We start from the raw sequence: 24,739 nt of genomic DNA, 5'->3' as shown, positions 1-24,739 counted from the left end.
GCATTCCCTCTCAGCGAAGCAGCCATGTAGGAGTCAGGGTCTGAGGCTGCCGGACTGGATTTTTCCAAGGAAAAGATGTTCGGGAAAAAGCTCCTATATTGAAATATTTGCAACTCACTGAAATGTTTTTCAAAAGATTTAAGATTGGGACCTATGGACATCTAAGAGGGGCCATACAAAAAATTGTTTCAAGTTCCTTCACAGTAAATGTGATGCAGAAGTATACACCCTGTGACCTCATGTGCACACACGCGCAGACTCAGACGCGCAGGCTCACACACACACACACACACACACACACACACACCATCTTTAAAAAGAAAGGGGGAGAAAAGCAGAGACGTAGCCCATACTGTATTACTTAGGTTAAGGGTACTTGCCAATTTGCAGTGTGTCCTCTGAATGTAATTCTATAATGGATTGTAATAAGAAAGGCTTGTGTCTATGGGAAGATGGGAAAGAGAGAGAAAGGAGTCAAGTAGCTTAGTTAGTGAAAAAACGCAAACACCCACTACCGAAATGGCCAATAGGTACCGCTACTGCTCAAAGCAAGGGCGACTCCAGAGGGCCTGCTGCTTAATCACGTCTGACCCTAGGCACACACATGAAAAATTCAGTGGGTCAGCTGTCAGAGTAGGTCAGTAAGCATTACACTCCGAACCTGATGTCAAGTCACAAACTGATCATGAAACACTCAAGACGTAGAAATCGCCAAAGATAGGCTAGCGAGGGGCGCCTGGGTGGCGCAGTCGGTTAAGCGTCCGACTTCAGCTTGGTCACGATCTCGTGGTCTGTGAGTTCGAGCCCCGTGTCAGGCTCTGGGCTGATGGCTCAGAGCCTGGAGCCTGTTTCCGATTCTGTGTCTCCCTCTCTCTCTGCCCCTCCCCCGTTCATGTTCTGTCTCTCTCTGTCCCAAAAATAAATAAAATAACGTTGAAAAAAAAAAAAGATAGGCTAGCGATATGTTTCCAAACGTTCCAGTGTGTTCCAAGCCATCTCTCGTTTCCTGCTTCTGCTCACTCAATTAAAAATTTTAACCATTATTAATCACAGACAACTAAAGAAACCGATTCCTACTCAGACCTGACGTTCAGTACATTTCTGTGATGACTATGCTCTCCTCCAGAATGTGCAAAAAATTAGACAGCAGAGAGCCGATTTCAGTATCGCAACCACCATACACACATCTTTCACCCCAGAAACCTCCTCTAGGCTTAAGTGAGAGCCCACCTGCTCTTATTTGACTTGGTGTCCTAACAAGCTAGGTCGTATTCTGTGGCTGCACAGCGTCAGATGCCATAGCGCATCTCAAATGCACACTACGTGGGGCGCCTGGGTGGTCAGTCGAGCATCCAACTTCGTTTGGCTCAGGTCATGACCTCGCACACAGCTCGTGAGTTTGAGCCCTGCGTTGAGCTCTGTGCTGACAGCTCAGAGCCTGGAGCTTGCTTCGGATTCTGTGTCTCCCTGTCTCTGTGCCCCTCCCCAGCTTGTACTCTGTCTCCCTCTCTCAAAAATAAATAAATACTAAAAAAAAATTTTTTTAGATAAAATGCACATTCCGTGTAATATAATCTTGTATTTGGAAAAGGGGAAAACTTGTTTCCATAGGGTAAGTTAGAAAAAAAAAAACAAAACTTGAAAACTATTTCTAGCTTGTGGGAATTACACATCTTTAAAGGACAAGGTGAAAGTTTTAATGTTTACTAAAACTTTTTTTCAATGTAAGACTTAAGATTTTGTTTAAATGACTAATTTAAAAAGAAGGGGAAGAAGTATACGTGAAAAACCACTGAGAAAATCTGACCTTGGGCTTGAGGTCGGGGTTTAAATTTCAGCTCTACCCCTTTGTCAACAGGAAACCTTATGGAAATTAGCTTAACTTCTTTGGGCTTTGGTTTCCTCAACTGCTAATAAAAGCATGTCATTCCCGAGTCGGCTCTGAGGGCTGAATGAGATCATCTGAGTGAAGCATTTCACATGGTGCTCCAAAAGCTCTCAGCAAAGATTCACAAACTCGTCATCTATAACTGCAGAATTCTTAAAACATGGACTCAGGGTGGCCCCCATACTATCTCATATATAGTAAATGGCCAATTTGGCCTCCCATTATTCATTCAAACGCTATTTACTACACATCTGCTCTTAGCCAGGCCCCTTTCTATGCTCTGGAGGTACAGAAGTAGCCGGAGCACACGTAAAAATTCAGATTATCGGAGCGCCTGGTTGGCTCACTCGGTTAAGTGTCCAACTTTGGCTCAGGTCATGATCTCACGGTTCATGAGTTCGAGCCCCACATCGGACTCTGTGCTGACAGCTTGGAGCCTGGGCCCTGCTTTGGATTCTGTCTCTCTCTCTCTCTCTCTCTCTCTGTGCCTCTCCCCCACTCATACTCTGTCTCCCCCTCTCTCTCTCTCAAAAATAAATTAAACATTAAAACACTTTTTTAAATTTCAGATTAAAATTAAACCACTATAGGTCATTTCTATTAAGTGTTCAGAGAATTACGTTAATGGACAGAAGAGTTGCAAGGGAGGGGATATTTCATTTTGAAGACAGTTTGGAATGGGGATCTTGGGGCCAGAAGGAAAGTGGGAAGGGGGTGAAAGAGAAGAGTCCCCTAAAATGAGGTGTCTGGCGTTCAGACTGGCCACCTCCTGAACGCTGCCCCTGAATCCTACCGGGCTCTCTCCTGTGGTCAAAGCCATACTCACTTGATGCTGTGCAGCTTTCTCGTGACTCTCACGGGAAAGTCCACTTCACAATATTTACTTGGGAGAAGATCTCAATCCTGAGGAAAAACACGCAGTAAGCTTTAGAATTATGTTTTCACTCCTACATTTACTGACCACCTTCATGTACCGAGCGAGTACTAGGCCCCGAAGAGCATCAGGGCACTTAAGGGTTTGACATCCAGGAACGATATGGGCAGAGATGTATTTTCCAGATGACTGTGGTCTCCGCGTGGGGACTGGATGGAAGACAGGAGTCAGGGGTTCACAGCTGTCCAGGGAAGAAGTCACGGGGAGCCTGAACTGGGGGAGCAGTGCCTGGGATGGAGGTGGGGGTATGTGGAGGCGCTGGGGGAGTAGGACCTGACAGAATTTTCCAAAAAGCAGATCGAGATGAATCAGAGAGGGTCAGGACACCAATGCTGACCAGCATTTGAGGGATAAAATGGAATAAAACAGCAAATATCCCGTAGCATCGCACACAGTGGGGATGAGTACTGTTTTGTGACACGTTTACTTTTTTCTGTGAGGGGACGATACAGCGGGTGGTAAAGGGCAGGTGCTCTGGAGCAGGGGACGGGGGTTCGAATCCCAGCTCCACCGCCTGTCTGCTGCGAGGCCCCAAAGTCACTCCACTCCCTGGGCCAAGTTTCCCTCCTCTGCGAAGCAGAGACAGGGACAGCACCTCACGGGGTTGTGAGGAGTAATGAGGAAATAAGGACACACAAGGGACACTCAGAACAGGGCCTGCCTTAGTAAGTGCCACGTGTGTGCCTTTATCATTGACTGTCACGGGGACAGGGCGCCGAGGTGGCTCCGTCGGTTAAGTGTCTGACATTGGCTCAGGTCATGATCTCACGGCTCGTGAGTTTGAGCCCCACGTAGGAGCCAGGGCCCGCTTTGGATCTTCTGTCCCCTTCTCTCTCTGCCCTTCCCCCACGGGTTCTCTCTCTCAAGTTAAATAAATAAACTTAAAAACCTTATTGACAAGGGTACTTAGAATTAGGTCTTGGCCTGGGGTGTACATTTATCTTTACTGAGGGCTGCAGTAAAAAAGCGTGGCAGACGCGCGCGCGCACACACACACGACCCTGCTCCCTCTTCTGCATCCCCGGCCTGGTCTCCGCTTGGCCCCCTGGCCATCCTAGCACATTCTCTGTCACGTCCAACTAATCCCTCAGCCCCGATGCGTATTCACGAATGCATTCTCTCCTCCTCAGCTCGCCAACTGCACACACTGTAAGGACACCGCTGTCTGGACTCTCAGCGACACCCTGCGTGTTGCCTGCAGCAGCTCCCGACGCCCCTGACGCTTGGGGAAAGAAACAAGGCGCTCCACAACCTGGTGACCTGCCCGGCGCCCCCCCAAAGCGCTCTTCTAACGCCTCCGTATCCACCTGTACTTACATTCCACAAGTACAGAGCCGCTTACTTAAAGTGGAAAGAAAGACCAAGAAAAAGACAATGGTTGGTGCCCAGAACCCGGTGGTGGGCCTCACAGGTGTGGGCCGGGATTAAGGAAGAGCTGGGGTGAGGATGACACCCCTCTTTCTGACTTGAGCAACTGCGCAGAACACCATTTACGTGCACAGTAACGAGCGATGGACAGCAGGGACAGAGAGGGAGCGGCCCCCCAAGACAGCATGTTGGCGGGGGAGTGGGGGGCTGCAATCACCAGCAAGCATTTTCCAGTAGGAGGTGACCTTAAGGGCAAGTGTCAGAACTGTGAGAGCCAGCTACCCCTCAGCCCTTGGAAAATCTCAGGGGATCTGGTCTGGGGGACAGAGGGGGAGGGAGGAAGGGGGAGACAGGAAGACAGAGACAAAGACAGTCTCCTGACCCATCAGAAGAGACACGCTCACCGATCTCAACCGTTCTCTCTCGGTGCTGCCGCGCTCCCCTGCCCGTGTGTAGGGCAGGGCCGGGTAAAAAGCTATCCGAAGGTATTTGGAGGAAACGTTTAGAGCATACCAGAAGATGACTTTTGCTAGGAAATTCCAGAACACCCTCTAAGGATTTCACTCAGACGATATGAAGTTAAGGACACGCTAAAATTCGAGGCCTGGAGAACAAAAGCAAATGAAGGACAGCATACGATCCTGTAGCTCGTCTAGGACTTCTGACTTTCTAAACAGCTTGCCCACTCATCAGCTACTTGCCCTCTTAAGAATGCCGATTAAGGGGTCACCATGGAGGGAAAGCTTCCAAAAGGCACACCTGGAGCTTTTAAGGAACAGACATCTTCTTTCTTGCCTTTGGGAAAGGGGCAACAAATGGCTGTGGGACATGAGGCTTCAACTTTGTATTCTGGCAGTCCCTGAGCCCTTCCGACACTCCACTCGCCAGTAGCTCGCACGTCACAGGAGGCATGGAAGGCAACCAGGACCGTGGATAGCTACCGGAGGGCAGCCGGGGACAACCGTGACGAAGAGTATCCCGTAGGCTCAAAGGAGATCCAACGTGGCCGACCGCTGCACAGGCTGCCATATTGAGACTGACCCCCTGCGTCCTTGATCCTCTGGCCGTGTGGAAATAGGATTCAAGAGACACCAAGAAGCTGAGGTCCCTTAAAGGGTGTCACTCACCCTTTATTCTTTGTCTGGGGTTGTCCTGGCTTTCCTGCACCCTACTCTCACCCGCTGCTTGAAGGTGGGAGGCTTCAACTGTCCCAATGGTCTTGGGGCCTGACGTCATACAGAACGAGCTCACACACAGCGGCAGCCAAAAGCCTGTGACCCACAGCCAAGCCTCTGCTGGTGCAGCCAGGGGACCCTCCCAGGTGGAAGGTGCCCGAGACAACAAGACTAGCCGACGAGATTTCCCCTCCTCTTTTACAGAAGCACACAGAGCTCAAAAACAGGGATCAGCGAACGTGCTGTCAACAGCCAGTACTCTAGCCTTTGCAGGCCAGACGGTCTCTGCTGTGACTTCTCCACTCTGCCGCCGTAGGGCTAAAGCAGCCATAGGGAAGATGGAAGGAACTGGGAGTTGGCTGTGTCGCAGTAAAACTTTATTTACCAACATAGGTGGCAGCCTAAATTTGGCCCGTTCAGCTCCTGCTCCAAAGAGCAAACGAGCATCATTTTTCTAAAAAGAAACTCAGATTTTTTAAAACCCTTTCGACTAATGTCATTATCAAAACGAAAAAACTCCACCAAATGTTTCAGAGCCTGCACTATTCTCCTTCCTCGCTCCTCACAGATAACCTTTTTCTTGGAAGGGCCACATGAGCTTCAGTGTACCGTGCTCAGAAATAAAAATCTCAGATTTAGTAATGATTAACCCACCTACACGGCGGGGGGAGAAAGCAAACCACGGGACCACGTTGAAAAGGGTGTCAAGCCCAAAGGAGGAGTTTCTCCCGTGGCTTCTGTTCACACTGCACACCTTCTGCCACTGCATTCTCTTCCAGTTCCTTCCACCACACCGTGGTCTCTGAGGCCCAGAGGCACCGCCGACCTATAGCAAAGAGTCCCCCACCCCCACCCCACCCCCGAGCAGCTGCAGGGCTCTCTGGAGAGAACAAGGAGGGAATCTGGACGTGGACGAACTGCAGTCCGTCGTTTGGAGCATGGAAGCTCCAGTGCCACTGGCTGTCCGACCTGGGGACGGCACAAGCTCTCGGAGCCCGCCTTGCCCCATCTGGGTAACCCCCTCCCCCCACCTGCAGAGCGCTCATGTTCATTCCCAAGGTCATGGATGTGCACGCCCTTCAGAAACGTTAGCTATCTTATCCTGAATGAAGAATGCAGAGGCAACCGGTTAATACTAAGGCTGTGCTGAGGCCACTGATTTCTGGCCTCAGTGAGAGAGAGGCTGGGGGCACCGATGACCAAAGACCTCATCGGGTGAGCTGATGAGGGACAAAATACACACTCAGGTCGCATTAGGCCCACACGCTCTAGTTTATCTTGGTGTACTCCTGCAAGAATCTGGGGAAATGCACGTACCCACGACTGCCACATGACCGACCTGACAGAAGAACCAAGAGAGATCTGTACAAACCTACAAAAAAGAAAACGCAATCAGTGAGATCGTTGTAGAGAAAAGGTTTGGTGCTACAATTCCAGCCCGGAATCAAAGACCAGGCCTGTGGTCCTGATTCTGCCACTGACTGGACCCATTTCCTCTTCTGTGAGGGAGTGTAATGATACCTGCTCTTGAACCCTAACGAAGGAGGTGAGGGACCAAATCAGAGAATGGAGGGGCACCTGGATGGCTCAGGCAGTTGGGCTCTGACTCTGGATTTCGGCTTGGGTCACGGTCTCGTGCTCCGTGGGACAGGCCCCGCATCTAAGCCCCACTTAGGATTCTCTCTCTCTCTCTCTCTCTCTCTCTCTCCAAATGAATAAATAAACTTAAAAGGGCTATGTGTCATGCTACCATCACCCAGCCTTGCAAATCTCCAAGCTATACTGAAGACACCGTCACGACGACAGTGAAGTCTTTTGTTGTCGTCAAAACGGCAAATGCACGGGCCCCTGGTCTCAGCTACTCCACTGGCAGGGCTCTTGCACACACGCAGAGAATGTATACAAGGATTCTGATCGAAAGCCCTGTTTGTAACAGCAGGAGCTCAGAAGCAAGGTACATATCTAGGGCCCTGGTGACATCACGTACGTGGCTGACAGTGGTGGCACAGCAGGTGCAAGCAGATGGGGACAGGGACGCGAGACAGGCAGTCACCGCATTCCTTTTGAATAGATTTCTAGCGTTTAAAAAAATGTTTATTGACTTATTTGGAGAGAGAGATGGGGGAAGGGCAGAGAGAGAGGGAGAGTGAGAGAGTGACAGAATCCCAAGCAGCCTCTGTGCCGTCAGCACAGAGCCCAACGCGGGGCCTGAACCCACAAACCGAGAGATCGTGACCTGAACCGCAGTCAAGGGTCGGGTGCTCAACCGACAGAGTCACCAAGGCGCCCCTGACATTTTTGAACCCGGTGGGAACCTTCACAAAAGTAAACAATTGGGGAAACAAGGGGGCGGTATTTTTTAATTTACCTTGAGTCTCCAGAAGCTGGTACCCATCCCAGCCCCAAGATTTAGAATCTGACAGGGACATTCTGTCTTCCGTAGAAATGCCTTTATCAGCTGACTGACGCCATGGACGCGAGCAACGTATCCTGAGAGAGAGACAGAGACAAGCCATGACTCGGTGATGATGGAAATAAGCCTTGCCAAGTTCACCACACCAGGAGGACAAAAGGCAACCCTTCTGCCCTTCTTCAGGGGTCGCGGTTTAGGTTATCCATAGACCTTATGGGAGAAGTAACGACTTTCAAATTCTCTTCCTTTTTTTTTTTTTTAAAGCCATGTGAACCAAAAGAAGCACAATCTATCTAATGGTTGGATCAACTACCTTAAGGAAACCGCAACGCCCCCTAATTCTACATATGAAAGAAAACTATTTTACATGAAAACATGGGATCTAAATGTCCCTCTTAGAAATGTGTCTTTTTGTGGCTAAGTGAGAGCTACTCAGAATTCGGCTGAAACTCAAAATTGGGAGACCGTCTGGAAAGTATTCTGGGGTCAGGAAATGGGGCAGATAAATGTCAAAGCAAAGACAGCCATATTTCTTACCGTGCTCCCTTCGTGTCCATCCTGTGCGGGTTAGAGCCTCGATGTTTGTAAAACATCACAGGCGGGGTTGGGCGGGGGGCGGTGCACAGGCAAATGGTGCCTAATAAACCGACTTGTGAAGCTCTGGCGTGGGAAGCTGGAACCGAGGAGACAAGAAATAAAAGAGGGTGAAAGGAAGATGAAATTGATCTGTGTTCTAAAGCCCTTCTGCTTACAGTATTACTACTTTAAGAACAAAATGTGAGTGGCATTTAGACACTTACTGCAATTTGACATAGGGATTTCGTGTCTATGGATTCTACTAGTAAATAATTTGAGCTTGTCTTTTTACATGTCTCTTTTGGGGCGCCTGGGTGGCTCAGTCGGTAAAGCGTCCGACTTTGACTCAGGTCATGATCTCACAGGCTGTGAGTTCGAGCCCCCTGTCAGGCTCCGTGCTGACAGCTCAGAGCCTGAAGTCTGTTTCAGATTCTGTGTCTCCCTCTCTCTCTGACCCTCCCTTGTTCATGCTCTGTCTCTCTCTCTGTCTCAAAAATAAGTAAACGTTACATGTCTCTTCCATTTTACTTTTCTAGTAAATCCTTTTTACCGTGGGTTACAGAGTATCACCCACAACGGACTGGACATTGGAAAAATTTTTAAAATGCTCCCCACACGCTGTTTCGGAAGCACTCTCCTACTATGGGGCCTAGTCTAGCGATGCCAACCCAGGGAGAGGAAGAAGGCCGGAGGGCTGACCTGCTGCCCATGGCCCCCAGCACCCAGGGCACCATGGTGGGGCCCTGCCTCTGCAGCGTCTGTTAGGAAAGTGTCCTCAAGAGTGCGGGAGGGAGGCTTAAGGCCTCTTAGCCAGGCCTTGTCCAATCTTACTGATGCCTGGTTTCACCCTCAGCTCAAAGTAAGTACCATGTCCTTATTCTCAGGAAGCACCACTTTAAAATTTCTTTGCATTTCTCATTGAAACTACCCATAGGATCCGTCTTTAGGGCCAAGATGCCCTGCACCCACAAGAACGATGGTCATTTGGCCAATTTCTCAATCTGGCTGAGACTAAGTCACCCTCCTGCCTCAAATCCTTTCACTGCCTTGATAGAAATGAGTTGTACAGCCTAACACGGTTACTATCACTTTAATAAGGCCAAAAAAAGTCATTCCTTCCATGAACAGACAGTTTACAGTAAAAGACATATAAATGGCTCTTCAACATATAAAAATGATCTTGGGGCACCTGGGTGGCTCAGTGGGCTAAGCAAGTGTCCGAATCCTGATTTCAGCTCAGGTCATGATCTCACGGTTCAAGGGTTTGAGTCCCACATCGGGCTCTGTGCTGACAGCATGGAGCCTGCTTGAGATTCTCTCTCTTTCTCCCTCTCTCTCTCTGTCCCTCCCTGCTTGCGAGCAAGTGAACTCTCGCTCGCTCGCTCGCTCTCTCTCAAAATAAACATTTAAAACAGATATTAAAGAAATAATCATAATGATCTTCAACTTCACCCCAAAATAAGAGGAATCTAAAATAAAATTACTGTAAGACACCATGTTTCATGGATCGGATTAACACAGATGAAAAGTTTCATGATGCACTGTGTTGGTGAGGATGTTGGGAAGTAAGCACTTTCATATACTACCGGAGAGAAGGAACGCTGGAACTCTCATGTTCAGAACGAATCCCTCTGTTACACTGCTGGCTTTGCAATGGAGAAGGGGTCATCTTCCATGGAATGTAGGTGGTTTCTAGAAGGTAGACAAGAAAAGGAAATAGGCTCTCCCCTATGGCCTCCAAAAGAAACGGCCCTGATGACACTTTGATGTTAGCCTAGTGAGACCCATGTTTGACTTCTGACCTTCAGAACTGTAAGATAATAAATTTGTACTGTGTAAAAAAAAGAAAAACGAATGAATCCCTAAAACCCCAGGCCTCTCTGCTGATGAGGGAATAGTGAGAAGGGAGGGGATCACTTGCATCTGTTAATTTCGGGGGCCTTCCTCTCCTTAGACAGTCTTACCAAATGCTGGATGTAAGGGTCATGCCAGTAGCCAATGTTTACCGCAAACCTGGAAGGGATAAAAAGGAGGCAGGTGAGTAGACGTCAGTGGATTCAGGTTCTCGGGAACCAGGTCAAGGAGGGAAACCATCTACTTCACAAGGCCAACACACTCCCATTTAGCACTCCGTTACACATGTAAACAGACTCAGCCATCCGCCGAGGTGCTCACTTACACTCCTCTCACCCTTCCCACGGCGGCCATGTGTCACCTCTCTTTATTCTGACTGCTAATTCCTCTCCCAGGACCCTGGAGAGCATATAACCTCACCTCGTCCCTCACCCAGAAGACGTGCAACCGTTTATTCACTCGGCAAACTCGCTGGCCAGGACTATTCAGACAACCCTACTCAACCAGAAGTTCTGGGTCCACAGGAAAGATCTAGAATTGTTTTGTCAAACTCACTAATGACTCCCTAAGTATTTCCCCCGGCTCTGTCATTTCACGTCCCTTAAGGAGTAAAAGGGAAAACCAGGAACAAACAAACAGAACAGCTACAACCTAGAAAATTTTGCCGTTGTAGCTTACCCTCTCTGGCATGCACTACAACCTGGAAAATGCTACAGTAACCTAACCTCTCCTCAGGCCACACGACAGGGAATCAAAGCTCTAGTGTTCTAAGCCAGGGATCTGAAACCCCAATGACCACTTAAGGTCTTCTGGCAACCATGAGTGGAACCAGCCTTAGGACAAGGACACGTAATGGGAGAAACCTGGATCCTTAAGGCCGAGCCCCTGTGGGCCTGCACCCCGCTCTACCTCTCCACAGACATTTTGAGAGTTTCCAAATGTCTTTATGGCTTAAACCAAACGGAGTCAGGCTTCTGTTACCTGCTACACCCTGAAGCATCCTAAGCGATATCCTGAGTGTATGAGCTCATTTCCGTGTTTCTTGATGAACAAGCGGAGAGGGGAAGGGGTGAGTGACTGTTACCCAGCTAGAGTCTGAGCTCCCAGAGGCAGATATGATACCTTCTCTTTACGTCCACTGACAAGGCTTACCGCTGCCTTGACTGTGGTCGGTGCTAATCCTGTACAAACCTATCCCCCCCAGTCTCTCTCATGTCCACGTTCACACAGCTGCACACGCGCGCGCACACACACACACACACACACACACACACATAAGGAAGCACATACTTTTGGCTTCTCGAGGCAGCAAGTCAGCACGGAAATGCACAAAGTACTCATTAAGGGACACGATTCGCTACGGGCCCAGACTGTCCAAGTTTTCCAAGGGTGAACAGGCTCAGCTGTCTAAAATGGTGCTTTTCAAACGATGAATTATGACCCATCCGTATAATAAAATCAGTGTAGTAGTTTGCAAGTCTTCATCTGTGAAAATGCAGTCGAATAGAGTGAAATACAAAATATCAGGGGTACCTGGGTGGCTCAGTCAGTTAATCAGCCGACTTTGGCTCAGGTCATGATCTCGCGGTCCGTGAGTTCGAGTCCCGCGTCGGGCTCTGTGCTGACAGCTCAGAGCCTGGAGCCTGTTTCAGATTCTGTGTCTCCCTCTCTCTGACCCTCCCCCGTTCATGCTCTGTCTCTCTCTATCTCAAAAAAATAAAGGTTAAAAAAAATTTTTAAAAAAAGAAAATATCAGTATGCATTCCACACTGTAAGAGTTAAGACGGTTTTGTGAAGCTTTTGTTGAAGTGGGTGTTTGGGGTAAAATGCAATGAAAAGTCTGTTCTCTGAACAACCAAAATCGACTCTGAAACACAGAGACTAAGGTGGTGGTTGCCAGAGGGGGCGGGGGGATGGACAAAATAGGCAAGGAGGGCTTAAGAGGTACACACTTCCAGTCCTATAAGTAACGCACAAAGATGAAAAGTGGAATATAGGGAATCCAGTCGATAATACTGTTATAACAGTACGGTGACAGATGTGACGACACCTAACCGTGGTGAGTGCTGAGTGATACGTAGATTTGTCAAATCACTCTGTTGCACGCCTGAAATTAATGTCACATTGTATGTCGACTATACTTCAATAAGTAAAAAAAGAGAGAAGATGCTGTTCTCACTGTTGGCGGATTTGAGGAGCCCCGGCCTCAAAGGAATCACCTAGTGCCATCTAGTGGTCAAGGCCGTATCTGCAGTCCAAGAACCACAGACTAGTGATGCGAACATCAAACATGGACCTAAGGGTTGGAGGCGGCCTTGGAACTGACCTGGTCAACCCTGACATCCGATGCCAGAATCCTTCAACAACACCAAGCCACTGCCTGACTATGCACCACAAAGAAGGCACTCACTCCAATGCCCAGCAGCCCTACCTGCCGAAAAGCTGATCGAGTTGCCCCCCTCCGCAAGCTCTGCGTTGGACTTACTACCGCCCTCCTCTGGATGACAAGGAGAGGTTTCCCCTCCTCTCAACCGTATTCTCCGTCAAGTTAATACTATTGATTCCGTCAAGCCATCTTTGGTGAGGGTCTGCTACGTGCCAGCCATTGGGGATACGGTAGTGAACCAGACACAAAGAGAAGGAAGGGCTTGTGACAGATGAAGGACAACAGCATGGAGGACGGATGGACCTACGTTAGAGAATGTGAGAGGGAAAGCCTCTCTGAAAAGGGAATGGGCTGAGTTGGGTCCTTACACAACTGGAGAAAGCTGTGCAAAAGGTGTTCTAGACAGGAGGAAGAGCAGACAGAAATGCTCTGGACAGGAACCGCCTTGGAATGTTCCAGTCACAAAGTCGGTAGGGAGGCTGGAGAACAGCGGAGAAACAGGAGAAACTAGAGAGGCGGGTGGTGGGAGCCAGGGAGAGACCTCTGCAGCCACGTGCAGCGGCCCCAAAGCACGGCGAGGTGCACAAACGTAACAGGTGGGGACAGAACACAAACGTATCCGGTCACGAGTCCTTACGACTCCCGCTTCCTAATGTTTCCAACACGCGTCTCCTTCCGGTCTCCAGATCTAGAAGACTGCCCGTGGTTTCTGGGAGGAAAAGGATGTCACTGATCTGCCCTTCAGAGTGGCTAACATGAGAAGATTTACAGAGCACTGCTAAGAAGACTAAGGGTCAAAGAAGTAGCGGGCACTGCTGATGGGGAGTTCCAAAGGGAGATGGGCAACCTGGTTCAGAGCTTAGAATTCTGTCACCCCTGGGAGCCCAGCTGAACATGGTGGATCCACACAAGGAAACACTAACCGGTCATCTCAGACATGAACTACAAGGATCAGACATGCCAAGATGTTCAAGACACCGTGAAGGGAAAAATGTTAGGCCAAAAACCTATGTAGCCAACGTGCCCGTGAACACGTGTATGTGCGTATCTACAGACGAGTACTAGGGAACTGGCGATTTCTGGTGTGTGTGTGTGTGTGTGTGTGTGTGTGTGTTTTAATTTATCTCTATGTTTTAAACTTTTTCTCCATGAACTATATGCCATGTTTCATCTAAGACATTATCAATTATAAGACTGAAAAAAGAAAGAAGAAACACTGCCAGTTAGTTAGCTTAATGTTTTTCTTATTGCTTACAATTTTAATTTTGTGCTTGTTGGAAAAAGCCCGTTTACTTGTTTGTTTAATTAGTTTTCAAGGAGGCTCTGTGTGTAACGTGGGGCCTGAACTCACAACCACATCCAGAGTTGCACGCTCTGTTGACTGAGCCGCCAGACGCTCCGGCAAAAGCCCTTTTGTGCTTATTTAAACGGATTGAAAGGGAATGGATGAATGCAATAAGAGGGTTAAGGCTTCCCTTTTGGGGTATCTGTGAGTTTCCACACAATATGGACCTTCGGGCCGCCAAGGGCATTGGCAAGGCTGCATCCCCAAGAGATCACCGTCATCCTCTCCAAGATTTCCTTCCACGCTACCGACCCTCCGGTGCAGGTTTTGTTACTGAGCCTTTCTCGATCTCATCAGGAGGGATCAATGGATGGTTCTCCAACAGCATCAGGATTTGTGCTCCTTCTGCAAATGGCCCTTAAAAGGCACGTGGCCAGAAGCACCCAAGAGCTGACGGTGTAGTCCTCTGGCCATGCCGCAAGCAACAATGACCACATCCACTTGCACAGGTAATGACAACTCTAACTACGACTTGGCAGTGACCGCGGGACACATCGAGAATAAATCACAGCTGATGGCAAAGACGGAAGAACGTGTGGCACAGCATGGATCAAATACAGTATTGCCTTCACATGAGCAACAGTAAGCTTAGATATCATAAGCAAACATAAGAGGCAAATATTAAGCGATGAAAAGTACCTGTGACATCACAGAGTAACATCCTTAAAACATAAAGAACTTATAAATCAGTAAGGAAAAAATTCCTAATATCCCAGAAGAAAGGCCAAAAATGGGCAGTTCACCAAAGAGCCAAGTGATCACTGAATATACGAAATAAAGAAACCCAAAAATGCAAAATGAAAGCAGAAACAGCAAGCAGTAAATCTGCTATCAAATCAGCCACAAAACCACTTAATAGAACCCGGCTTTGGTGAGGATGAGAAAGAGGGCACCTGAGCCACCAGAACTGTAAACTGTCACCGCCATGCCACGAGGCACTTCGGCTGCTGGTACTCAAAGCTGAAGAGTTCTATTTACGCGATGACCAAGCAATCCCACTTCTAGGCTTTTACCCTAAGGAAATAGTCAAGAATGAACACAAAAAGGTTTCGGTAAGAACACTGAACGTGGGGTTACGCTATCAGGTGAACAAAGCAAGCTACAGAATTCTACGTACAGAATGTTCCCAATTCTGTTAGATGAAAGCGTACATTCACGTACACGTGAATATACATACGTGTACAGTATACATATCGAGACTTCCCAGAGTAGGCACCAAAAGGTGAACAGTGGTCGCGTCTACACTGACGCTGTGCACCTAGTGCTGCTGTCTGTCTGTCTGTCCCCACCACAGTCCTCTGTTGCCCAAACCCAGAAAATAGCCCCTCTCTTTGTGTATCCTGACTTTGTTTAAAACCCAAAGCATCAAAAATCTCAGAATTGGGAAGACCTATTTCGCAGTCTTCGGTCAATCCCTATTGCTTTTGAAATTTTCATGACATTCGCATACCCCCTGTTCAGTGTAACATTTCTTTAAATCAACTCGCTTTTTTTTAGTACTCGGGTCTGACGTGCTACCTGGGATTTTCTTCTAACACAGGCTACAATAAATACCTAACTATTAAAATTTCAAACATCTGTGTGCCACCTAGTCATTTCACATTCCTTCCGTGGGAAACACTGATCTGGGCCAACCGCCTACTCACTCAAGAGCATTTACTGACTCTGCCCTATAGGCATGAGTACCACCTGCAACAGGAAGGGGGTGACATGCTCTCCGCCAGGGATTTCTTCACCTGAAGGAAAGGGCAGGGGCCCTCCGCGCTCTCCCAGCCAGTGAGGATCAAGGCCAGGTTCATTTTACTTCTATCCACACTCCTGAGAGCTGACTACAATGCCAGGCATCATTCCAGATGCTTGACCGATAGGAACGGAACGCCTACAACCCTCATAATGACCCCCTGCGGGAGGCACTGCTTTACAGACTGAGGTGAAGGTCGGTCCCTCAAGCTGCGGAACCTTGTAGAAAACTTCATTCTATTGCTTTTCAAACCTATTTCCCAACCTGGATTTGGATCCCTCCCCCGACACTTCAGTTGCTTAAATGATATCTGTGTGTGCGTGTGTGTGTATATACGTACACACACACACACACACACACACATATTTATACATTAAACACATATATGTAACGTATGCACACGTACACATACATACAACGTACTTAAATGCAATTGCAAAAATCAATCCGATACTCTTAGCATCAATTTTTAAGTTTGAAATCTGAACTACATACTGCATACTAGCCTAAGATACTGCTCTACCTCTTATTGTTAATGTTATTGTTCTTTTTTTTAGTCTCATTTTTTTTTTTGTTTCTATTTCTTGGTAGTTTTATTCTTGGTTATAAATGGAAGGCAGGAAGCAAAGTCTTAAGGGCAACAGACTTTGTACCTCAACAGACTTTCAGTTTGTTTCCTTTCTTGTGAGCTCTGTTGCTTTCTTAAGTAGATCCGCAAGGCCTTAAGTGTTGAATCAGGTAAAAACAAAAGAAAAGAAAACAAAACTGAGCCTCAATTAACTCACACGCTATCGTTTCTTCCCAACAGAGGCTACTGGTATTGCCTTTTGGCTTCAGCTAACACCCAATGACTTTACAAGGATGAATAGGATCTAAAATCTAGTGCCTTCAGTGTAAGTACTCATTGACTAGTGGGCAAGGCATTTATGAAAAAGGAACCAACATTCACAAGAGGGTGAGTTAAGTAGGAGAAGTCAATCAGAAAGTTCCCATGGTACAGTGTCTCATATCTGACTTAAGCAAACAAAAAACCCAGTGAATACAGAATAGAGTAACAGGATGTCATGGGCCTGAATAATGCTAAAGTTCTTTTGGAAAAAATAAAACACTTAAGCACATGTAGTCTGAATATTTTCTCCCAGTCTGTCTTGCCCGTTCATTTTCTCAGTGCATCCATTTTTCCTTTGTAACTAGTGCTTTTTTTGGTTCTGTATCCAAAACATTTGCCTACCTCAAGGTTGTCAACATATGCTCTCATGGTTTCATCTAAAAGATTTATGGTTCTAGCTTTTATATTTCGGTTTACGATCCATCCCAAATTAATGTGTACAGAACGAGGTAGGGGCTAAGGTCCATTTTGTTTCCACTTGAATTTCCACTTTACCCAGAATTAGTCATTAAAAAGACGTCCCTTTCGCCCACTGAATTGGCTTGACAATCTAGGTGAAGATCAACCAACAGTACTTGTGTTTGGTCTATTTCTTGGGACTCTTTATTCTGTGTCACTGATCTATCTCTATGCCAAAGACTTTGATTGCTGTGGCTTTACTGCAAGTCTTCAAATTAAGCAGTATTAAAGCAGTTTAAGTTCTTCAACTCTGCTCTTCGTTTGAAGACTTTTTTGGCTATTCAAGACCCTTCACGTTTCCATATACATTTTCGAAACAATCTCTTAATTTCTTCTAAAAAAAAAAGAAAGATGGCTAGGATTTTTGACGGTGATTGCACTGATTCCACGGATCAAGTCAGGGAGAACAGGAATCTCAAAACATCAAATCTTCCAATGCATGAACAAAGTGTATCTCCCATTTACTTCAGTCTTCTTGAATTCCTCTCAACAATGTTTTACGGTTTTCTGTGTAAAGGTGTTTTGCGTCTTTCATTATAATCATTCCTACCCACTTTAGGTTTTTGGATGCTATTGGCAATGTTTTCAATTTGAATTTTCCTACCCATGTATGTATACGTACAATATATCTATCTGACAAAGAATTCCTATCCAGAATATAGAATAAACTCCAATGAGTCCAAACCAAAAACCATTAACAACAAAAATGGGCAAAAGACTTGAACAGACAGTTCACGAAAGATGTAGGAATGTCCAATAAGCACACAAAAAGATGCCTAAGATCATTAGTCACCAGGGAAATGCAATTTAAACCCATAACGAGATGCTCTTTCACCCTCACTGACAATACAGAATGCTAACAAGGATGTTGAGCAACTGGAGTTTCAATATATTGCTGGTGGGAAGTGCAAAGCGATAAACCACTTTGGAAATTAGTCTAGCAGTTAAATATATACCCACCCTGTGACTAAGCAATTCTATTCCTAGACGTTTGTTTGAGAGAAATTGAAGACATGTATAAGAACGTCCCTTGTAGCCTATTTGCAATGACCAAAAACTTCGATACAACTCAAATGTCCTATCATTGGAGAACGCACGAACAAATTATGGTGTATTCATACATGTATAGGAGCAAACTACTTTACACTGACAAAGACTCTTTCCTTGACCAAACTCTAGCCAGGTTCCTCGAGCCCTCTTCTCAACTAGGCTTCACCCTTGACTTACTGTATAGAGACTCGAACAAACACTAATGAAGACTTTAACAGCTCAAGGCTCCACCCCTAGGATGATTCCGGTACCCCTTAGTGCCTGCCCGAGAAAACTCAAGGCTGCCCAAAGCATCCATTGCTTTTTCTAGCCAACACTGAAAGATCAGGTCCCTGTCTCCCAGTGAGCAAATCCAGGTGGTTTCACATGAACCAATACCTTTTCTGGCTTTTGTAATTTTTTACTTCTGATTTTATTCACCCCCAACTTTACTCCCTCATTCTCTCTTTAAAATCTCCTCTGTACAAATTGAAGTTGAATTTCATTCACTCTGGACTCTTTTCCTTATTGGAATAGTTAATTACTGATTAAACTCTGTCCTCACCACGTGAACTACTATCTGGCTTTATCTTTAAAAAATTTTTTTAATGTTTATTTATTTTGAGAGACTGTGTGTGTGCGTGGATGCACACGCAGAGGAGGAGCAGGGGGTGGGGAAGACAGAGAGAGAGAGAGAGAGAGAGAGAGAGAGAATCCTAAGCAGGCTCTACACTGTCAATGCAGAGCCAGACATGGGGCTCAATCCTACAAACCGTGAGATCATGTCCTGAGCCGGAATCAAGAGTCAAAAGCTCAAGTGACCAAGCCCCCCAGGCGCCCCTGGCTTTCCCTTTGATAACGCAAACAACATGGATGAATCTCAAGGAACACAGTTGAGTGAAAGAAGACAAAAGAATACATACTGTATGACCCCATTTCTATGACATTCGAAAACAGGCAAATCTAATCTACCACAGATTTCGAAACCAGAAGATGACTGGTGAGGGTAAGGAGACTATTTAGAAAGATGTAACAAGGGAAGTTTCTAGAGTTTCAGATATATTTTATATCTTGTTTTGGGCGGTGGTACACAGATACACCGTTGACTCTTGAACAACACAGGGGTTGGGGTGTCAACCTCCTGTGCAATCAAAACTTTGAATATAACTTTCGATTCCCCAAACACTTCACTACAAATTGACTACTGTTGACCAGAAGTCTTAACAGTTGATTAACATGTATTTCGTACGTTAGATTTATTATATATTGTATTCTTTCAATAAAGTAGGCTAAAGAAAATATTAAGAGGGGCACCTGGGTGGCTCAGTTGGTTAAGTGTCTGACTTTAGCTCAGGGCACGATCTCATAGTTCATGGATTCGAGCCCCGCATCGGGCATTCTGCGGTCCGTGTGGAACCCACTTTGGATCCTCTTTCTCCCTCTCTCTGCCTCTCCCTTGCTCGTGCACGCTGTCTCTCTCAAAAATAAATAAGCATTAAAAAGAAAGAAAATATTAAGAAAATCAAAACGAAAATACGTTTAGAGTACCGTACTGCATTTATCGAAAAAACCACATATAAGTGCAGTTCAAACCCATGTTGTTCAAGAGTCAACCATATACGCTTGTTAAGACTCATCAAACTGAACACTAAAGACCTGAGCATTTTATTTTATAAATCATCACCCTCTCACCCCTGCTCTCCCACCTCCATTTTCTTCCTTCCCCTCTCCCTCTGTCTCTTAAGAATACCTGGGGAAATTCTGAAGAACAAGAAAGATAAGCGATATAGCTGACCCTCCCAGTTCCCCATTCAATATCCACTTACCCCTTCCTCCTTACCCCCATTTTGTTTGAGGTATCAATCTGCCCCGTGAGAAATCCTCCCCTCCCACACTTTCTTGCAGCTAGGGGTGAGGTCACCTGCCCAATTCTGGCCAATGAGAAGTATGTGGAAGTCTACAGGGTGGGACTCCCTGAAAGCTATTGCTTCCACGGACTCAAACACATGCTTTGGTTAGTATCGCTTTCTTTTCTTTCTTCCTGGAGCACAGCTGCTCAAATGAACTAAGGAGATTGTGCTAGTCCCTGATACAACCCTGTTTTACCCCAAGCTAGAGGAGCTCTTGGCAAGTCACGACTAACACTTCGCAAGTGAAAATGTTTAGGCATCGAAATGAAAAAAGCAATTCCGCCTGGAAGTCAAGAATGATCTACGCATTGCTGTGATAAAGTATACATAAGAATTTAGTATGTAAGTGATATTTCAAATCAATGGAGGATACAGACCATCAACGGACAGTGTAGGAACAAAAACTGCTAACTTCTAACATACAAAATTATAAAGATAGATGAATGCTCTAAGCAATAGAAGCCAAAACCATACAAGTGCTTTTCTTTTGAAAAGGCAGTGAATGAAAATGGTCTCATAACACGTTACCCAAAAGCCCCAAGCCATAAAGTTAGACTGTCAGATTTGGCACCATAAAGAGTCAGAATTTCTGCATCATGAAACGTATGGTACAAGCCAAACTTAAAGACAAGCAACAGTTTGAGAGAAAATAATGGAACACATACGTAGGCAAAGGACTACTACCATACATATGACAAGTTCTTACAGACCAATAAAAACATAAATGAAACAAAAAACCAAAAACCCAGTTAGGAAAATATAAGGAGAAAGGCGTCCTGTAAAAAAATATCAGAGATAGTGAAGAGCTAAAAATGCTCAGTCTTAGGACACCAGGGTGGCTCAGGCGGTTGAACGTCTGGCTTCGCCTCAGGTCATGATCTCACAGTTTGTGAGTTCCAGCCCCGCGTCAGGCTCTGTGCCAATAGCACAGAGCCTGCTTCGGATCCTCTCTCTCCCTCTCTCTGCCCCATCCCCGCTTGCTCTCTCTCTCTCTCACTCTCTCAAAAATAAACATAAAATTTTTTAAAATAAAAATACTCAGTCTTACTAGTGAGTATACTAAAAAAGTTTTTTAAATAAAATAAAACATTTTAAGAGGTATTATCCACCTGCGAGCTGACAAACAATTTAAGAGACTGAGAATACTCTGTGTTTAGCATCTCTTTTCCCATGAGAACAGAAACGGACACAACCTCTTTCAAGGACCACTTTGCAAAGGCTTCTCCCCTGAAATCCATCTCACTGGAAACCTGAAACGCACATGCAAAGATGTTTATCGCAGCCCCGTTTTAAGAGCAAAATCAGAGCTACCCAAATAATGAACAGAAGAACAGTCCCATAAACTAAAACCACATTGTAGAATACTGTTCAGCCATTACAACAACAACAAAAAAAGGAGACAAAAAATTATATGTACAGTATATTCAAATTAGACTAATGAGTTGGGGAAAAGTACTCACTTTGGCCCTTTAACAAATTAACCATTAAGGGGCACCTGGCTGGCTCAAAGAGTATGTGATTCTTGACCTCAGGGTTGTGAGTTTGAGCTCCACATCGGGTGTAGAGACTACTTAAAAACAAAATCTTGGGGGTGCGGGGGGGGGGAATCTGGGTGGCTCAGTCAGTTAAGCATCTGACTCTTGACATCAGCTCAGGTCATGATCTCACATTTTGTGAGATCAAGCCCCGCATGAGGCTCTGCACTGACAGAATGGAGCCCGTTGGGGATTCTTTCTTTCCCCCCCTCTCTCTGCCACCCTCCTCAACCCGGCGTGCACACACTCGCCCGCTCGCTCGCTCGCTCGCTCACGCTCTCTCTCAAAATAAATAAGCGTTAAAAAAAATAACAAAAAATAAATAAATAAAATCTTAGGGGCACATGAGTGGCTCAGTTAGTTAAGCGCCTGGCTCTTGATTTTGGCTCAGGTCACGATCTCATGGTTTGTGGGACCGAGCCCCACACTGGGCTCCACGTAGATGGCATGGAGCCTCTCTCACCCTCTCTCTCTCTGCTCCTCCACCTCCCCCCTCAAAAATAAATAAACATCAATAATAATAATAATGTTTAAAAAATTAAAAAATCTTAAAAACATAATCATTAAAAAAAAATTAGTATTCTAGATGTGAAATCATTGTTTTTCATAGATATTTTCCAAAATTTAATTTGTTCCTTTTTTTCTTTTTTTCAACGTTTATTTATTTTTGGGACAGAGAGACAGAGCATGAACGGGCGAGGGGCAGAGAGAGAGGGAGACACAGAATCGGAAACAGGCTCCAGGCTCCAAGCCATCAGCCCAGAGCCCGACGCGGGGCTCGAACTCACGGACCGCGAGATCGTGACCTGGCTGAAGTCGGACGCTTAACCGACTGCGCCACCAAGGCCCCCGTGTTCCTTTTTTGAAAACATGAGGAGAGGGTTGCAGAAAATCCACGATTTACGGGACCTTCCTGATGGGCAAGTTGGGCAGCTAATTTATCCTCACCAGAATATTCCAATTCTAAAGTGACACATCTTCTCTGAGGATGGAAAGCAGCAGCCCCCACCTTCAAATATTCAGATCAATCTCTCAAGCGCTGCTCTCTGGGCACAGCTGCAAAGATGCAATCCGTGTGCTGGAAAGGCCTAGGCCCTTGGGAAAATGCCGCCTCTCCAGGGAGGTGATCCTGTGACCCACCTGCACCTCAAGGGGGACATTTTTGGATTCGGTTGAAATCAGATTAACTTGTGTAATTTTTACAACAGGATTTCAGTCTTACAGCCCCTGGCCTGGTTTCTAAGACAGACAGACCACTGAAATCCAGTGAAACAGAACAGCAGAATGTTGAGACCTCATCAGGAAGTGCAACCCTGAGCATCGGCATTCAGTTCCTCGTCACTTTGCCGCCTGAGAAATGGGTCTAGCGGGCACGTGGCTAAGGCAGACACGGTCATTCCCCGCACCTTTCTTCTCGCGGGGGGAGACAAACGTTCAACACTACGCCTACGCCGCAGCCGGACTGACCACCGCCAAGGACACGCACAGAGAACACGGAAGGGGCTGGGCCTGGTGTGCAAGTGTCAGGGGCCTCCTGGTGGGAGCCACATCTGAGATGAGCCAGAGGGCTTGGCTTCTTCTTTCACTCACTGGCCTCACCCACATCCGATCTGTCAACACATCCCATCACCTCCTCCTTCAAAACGTACCCAGAATCTGGGCGATTCTCAGCCCTTCCAGTGCTCCCATCCTGACCCAAGACAGCAGCACCTCTGTCTTGGAATATTCCATCAGCCTATGAACTGATCTCCCTGCTTCCGTTCTTGCTCCCTACAGGCTGCTCTCAACAGAGAAGCTAGAGTGATCCCATTAAAACCCAAGTCAGGTCACCTCGTTCTTCGGTTCAAAATTCTCCATCGGACACCACCACAAGTCCCTAAGACCCCTTCAGCCCTCCTCCTTCTCCCTCATGCTGGCCTGGTCCTTCCTGGAACAAGTCAGGCCTGCTCCCTCCATGGGGCTTCCTACCCTGCCTGCTCTCTGCCTGGGACACCATTTCCAGAGACATCCACAGGTCTCCCTCCCTCGCCTCCTACAAGTCTGTGCCCACCGTTGTCCTTCTCAGGGGGCCATCTCAGGGGAAACTCTAAGCTCTACTCAGAGATACCAGCCTAGAGGGCATCAAAAGGACAGGAAAAAAAAAAAAAAAACACCCAAACCCCTCAGGTCCTAAGGAAAAACACCCTGAGGACATAGCAGAAATAACTGACCAAGCAAGGTGGAAAGCAGAGATCAGGGGTGGAGAGAGGCCGCGCTGCTCACGCATAAGGCGGCGCGGCACCAGGGCGGAAACGCAGGGTGCCACCGCGGCGATGGTGACAGACATGGATGAGAAGAGGTGATCACTAGAGACGGGGCGTTCCAGAAAACGAGTGCCCTGTGCGTAGCCTGGTTCCTCCACACGCACCGTGAAGCCGACTCGGCTGATGGCAAGAAGGTCGAGACAGACAGGAGGACTGTGGGCCAGGCACCCAAGACGTCCACGAATCAGGTGAATAACCAGGAGAAAACAGTAATGAGGAGGAAGAGAGGATGCTGCACGTGGGGACCATGGATCTCAAACAAACGGGGGGTTGGGGGGGGGGTCAAAGAACAAGGACACAAATCTTGCACCCCCGATCCTGAAATCTCATACCCCGGGGTTAGAGAAAACAGAGGCACCATCTGAGAGGACTTCAAAAAAGGATATCCCCGGGGAAGGACCAGGGTCAAAGCAAAGAGAGGGAAGAGATGGCTAAGGAGAGGCTGAGGAAAGAGACGAGGCTGGCGATTAAGGAGTGGGAATTTCCCAGGACACAGGGAGGGTCTGGGGAGAGGGGGTCAGGGGTAAACAACAGAGGGAACTGCCTTGGGCGGGCAGCACAGGACGGAGAAGACAAGGAGAGGGGAGATGAGAGTTAGCGATCACAGTAAGCGCTGGAAAAATACCTGCGGAATCCCATGGAATTTTTAAGCATAAGCCCAGAATGTCCGCTCAGAAGAGTTCTCACTGTAGGACCGCAGGACTGAGAGCACAGGCCCATGCTGATGGTCACGGCACTGACGATGACAACTGGGACAGTGCTGATAATAACCACCAGTCTTCGACCCCTGCCACGTGCCAGGCACTGTGGGGAGCGCGCCACATTTAATCCCGCCGACAGCCGTCTGACACCGTTCACATCACCACTATCCCCGGGAGGGCTCTGAAAGGAAGGAGGGAACAACCTGCAAGGCAAGTAACAGAACCGCACGAGT

The 24,739-nt window shown here is 47.0% G+C and overlaps 1 protein-coding gene across 1 annotated transcript in view; it reads left to right on the top strand.

The window, feature by feature from the left end:
* LOC125154806 (uncharacterized) overlaps window positions 1–24,739 on the top strand; it is a 520,558-nt gene that overhangs the window by 24,499 nt on the left and 471,320 nt on the right. The gene's annotated exons all lie outside the window — the stretch shown is intronic.

Source organism: Prionailurus viverrinus, chromosome E3 (genome assembly GCF_022837055.1).
Source record: "Prionailurus viverrinus isolate Anna chromosome E3, UM_Priviv_1.0, whole genome shotgun sequence".
NCBI classification, from domain to species: Eukaryota; Metazoa; Chordata; class Mammalia; order Carnivora; family Felidae; genus Prionailurus; species Prionailurus viverrinus.
This window is presented reverse-complemented; position numbering and strand designations above follow the sequence as displayed.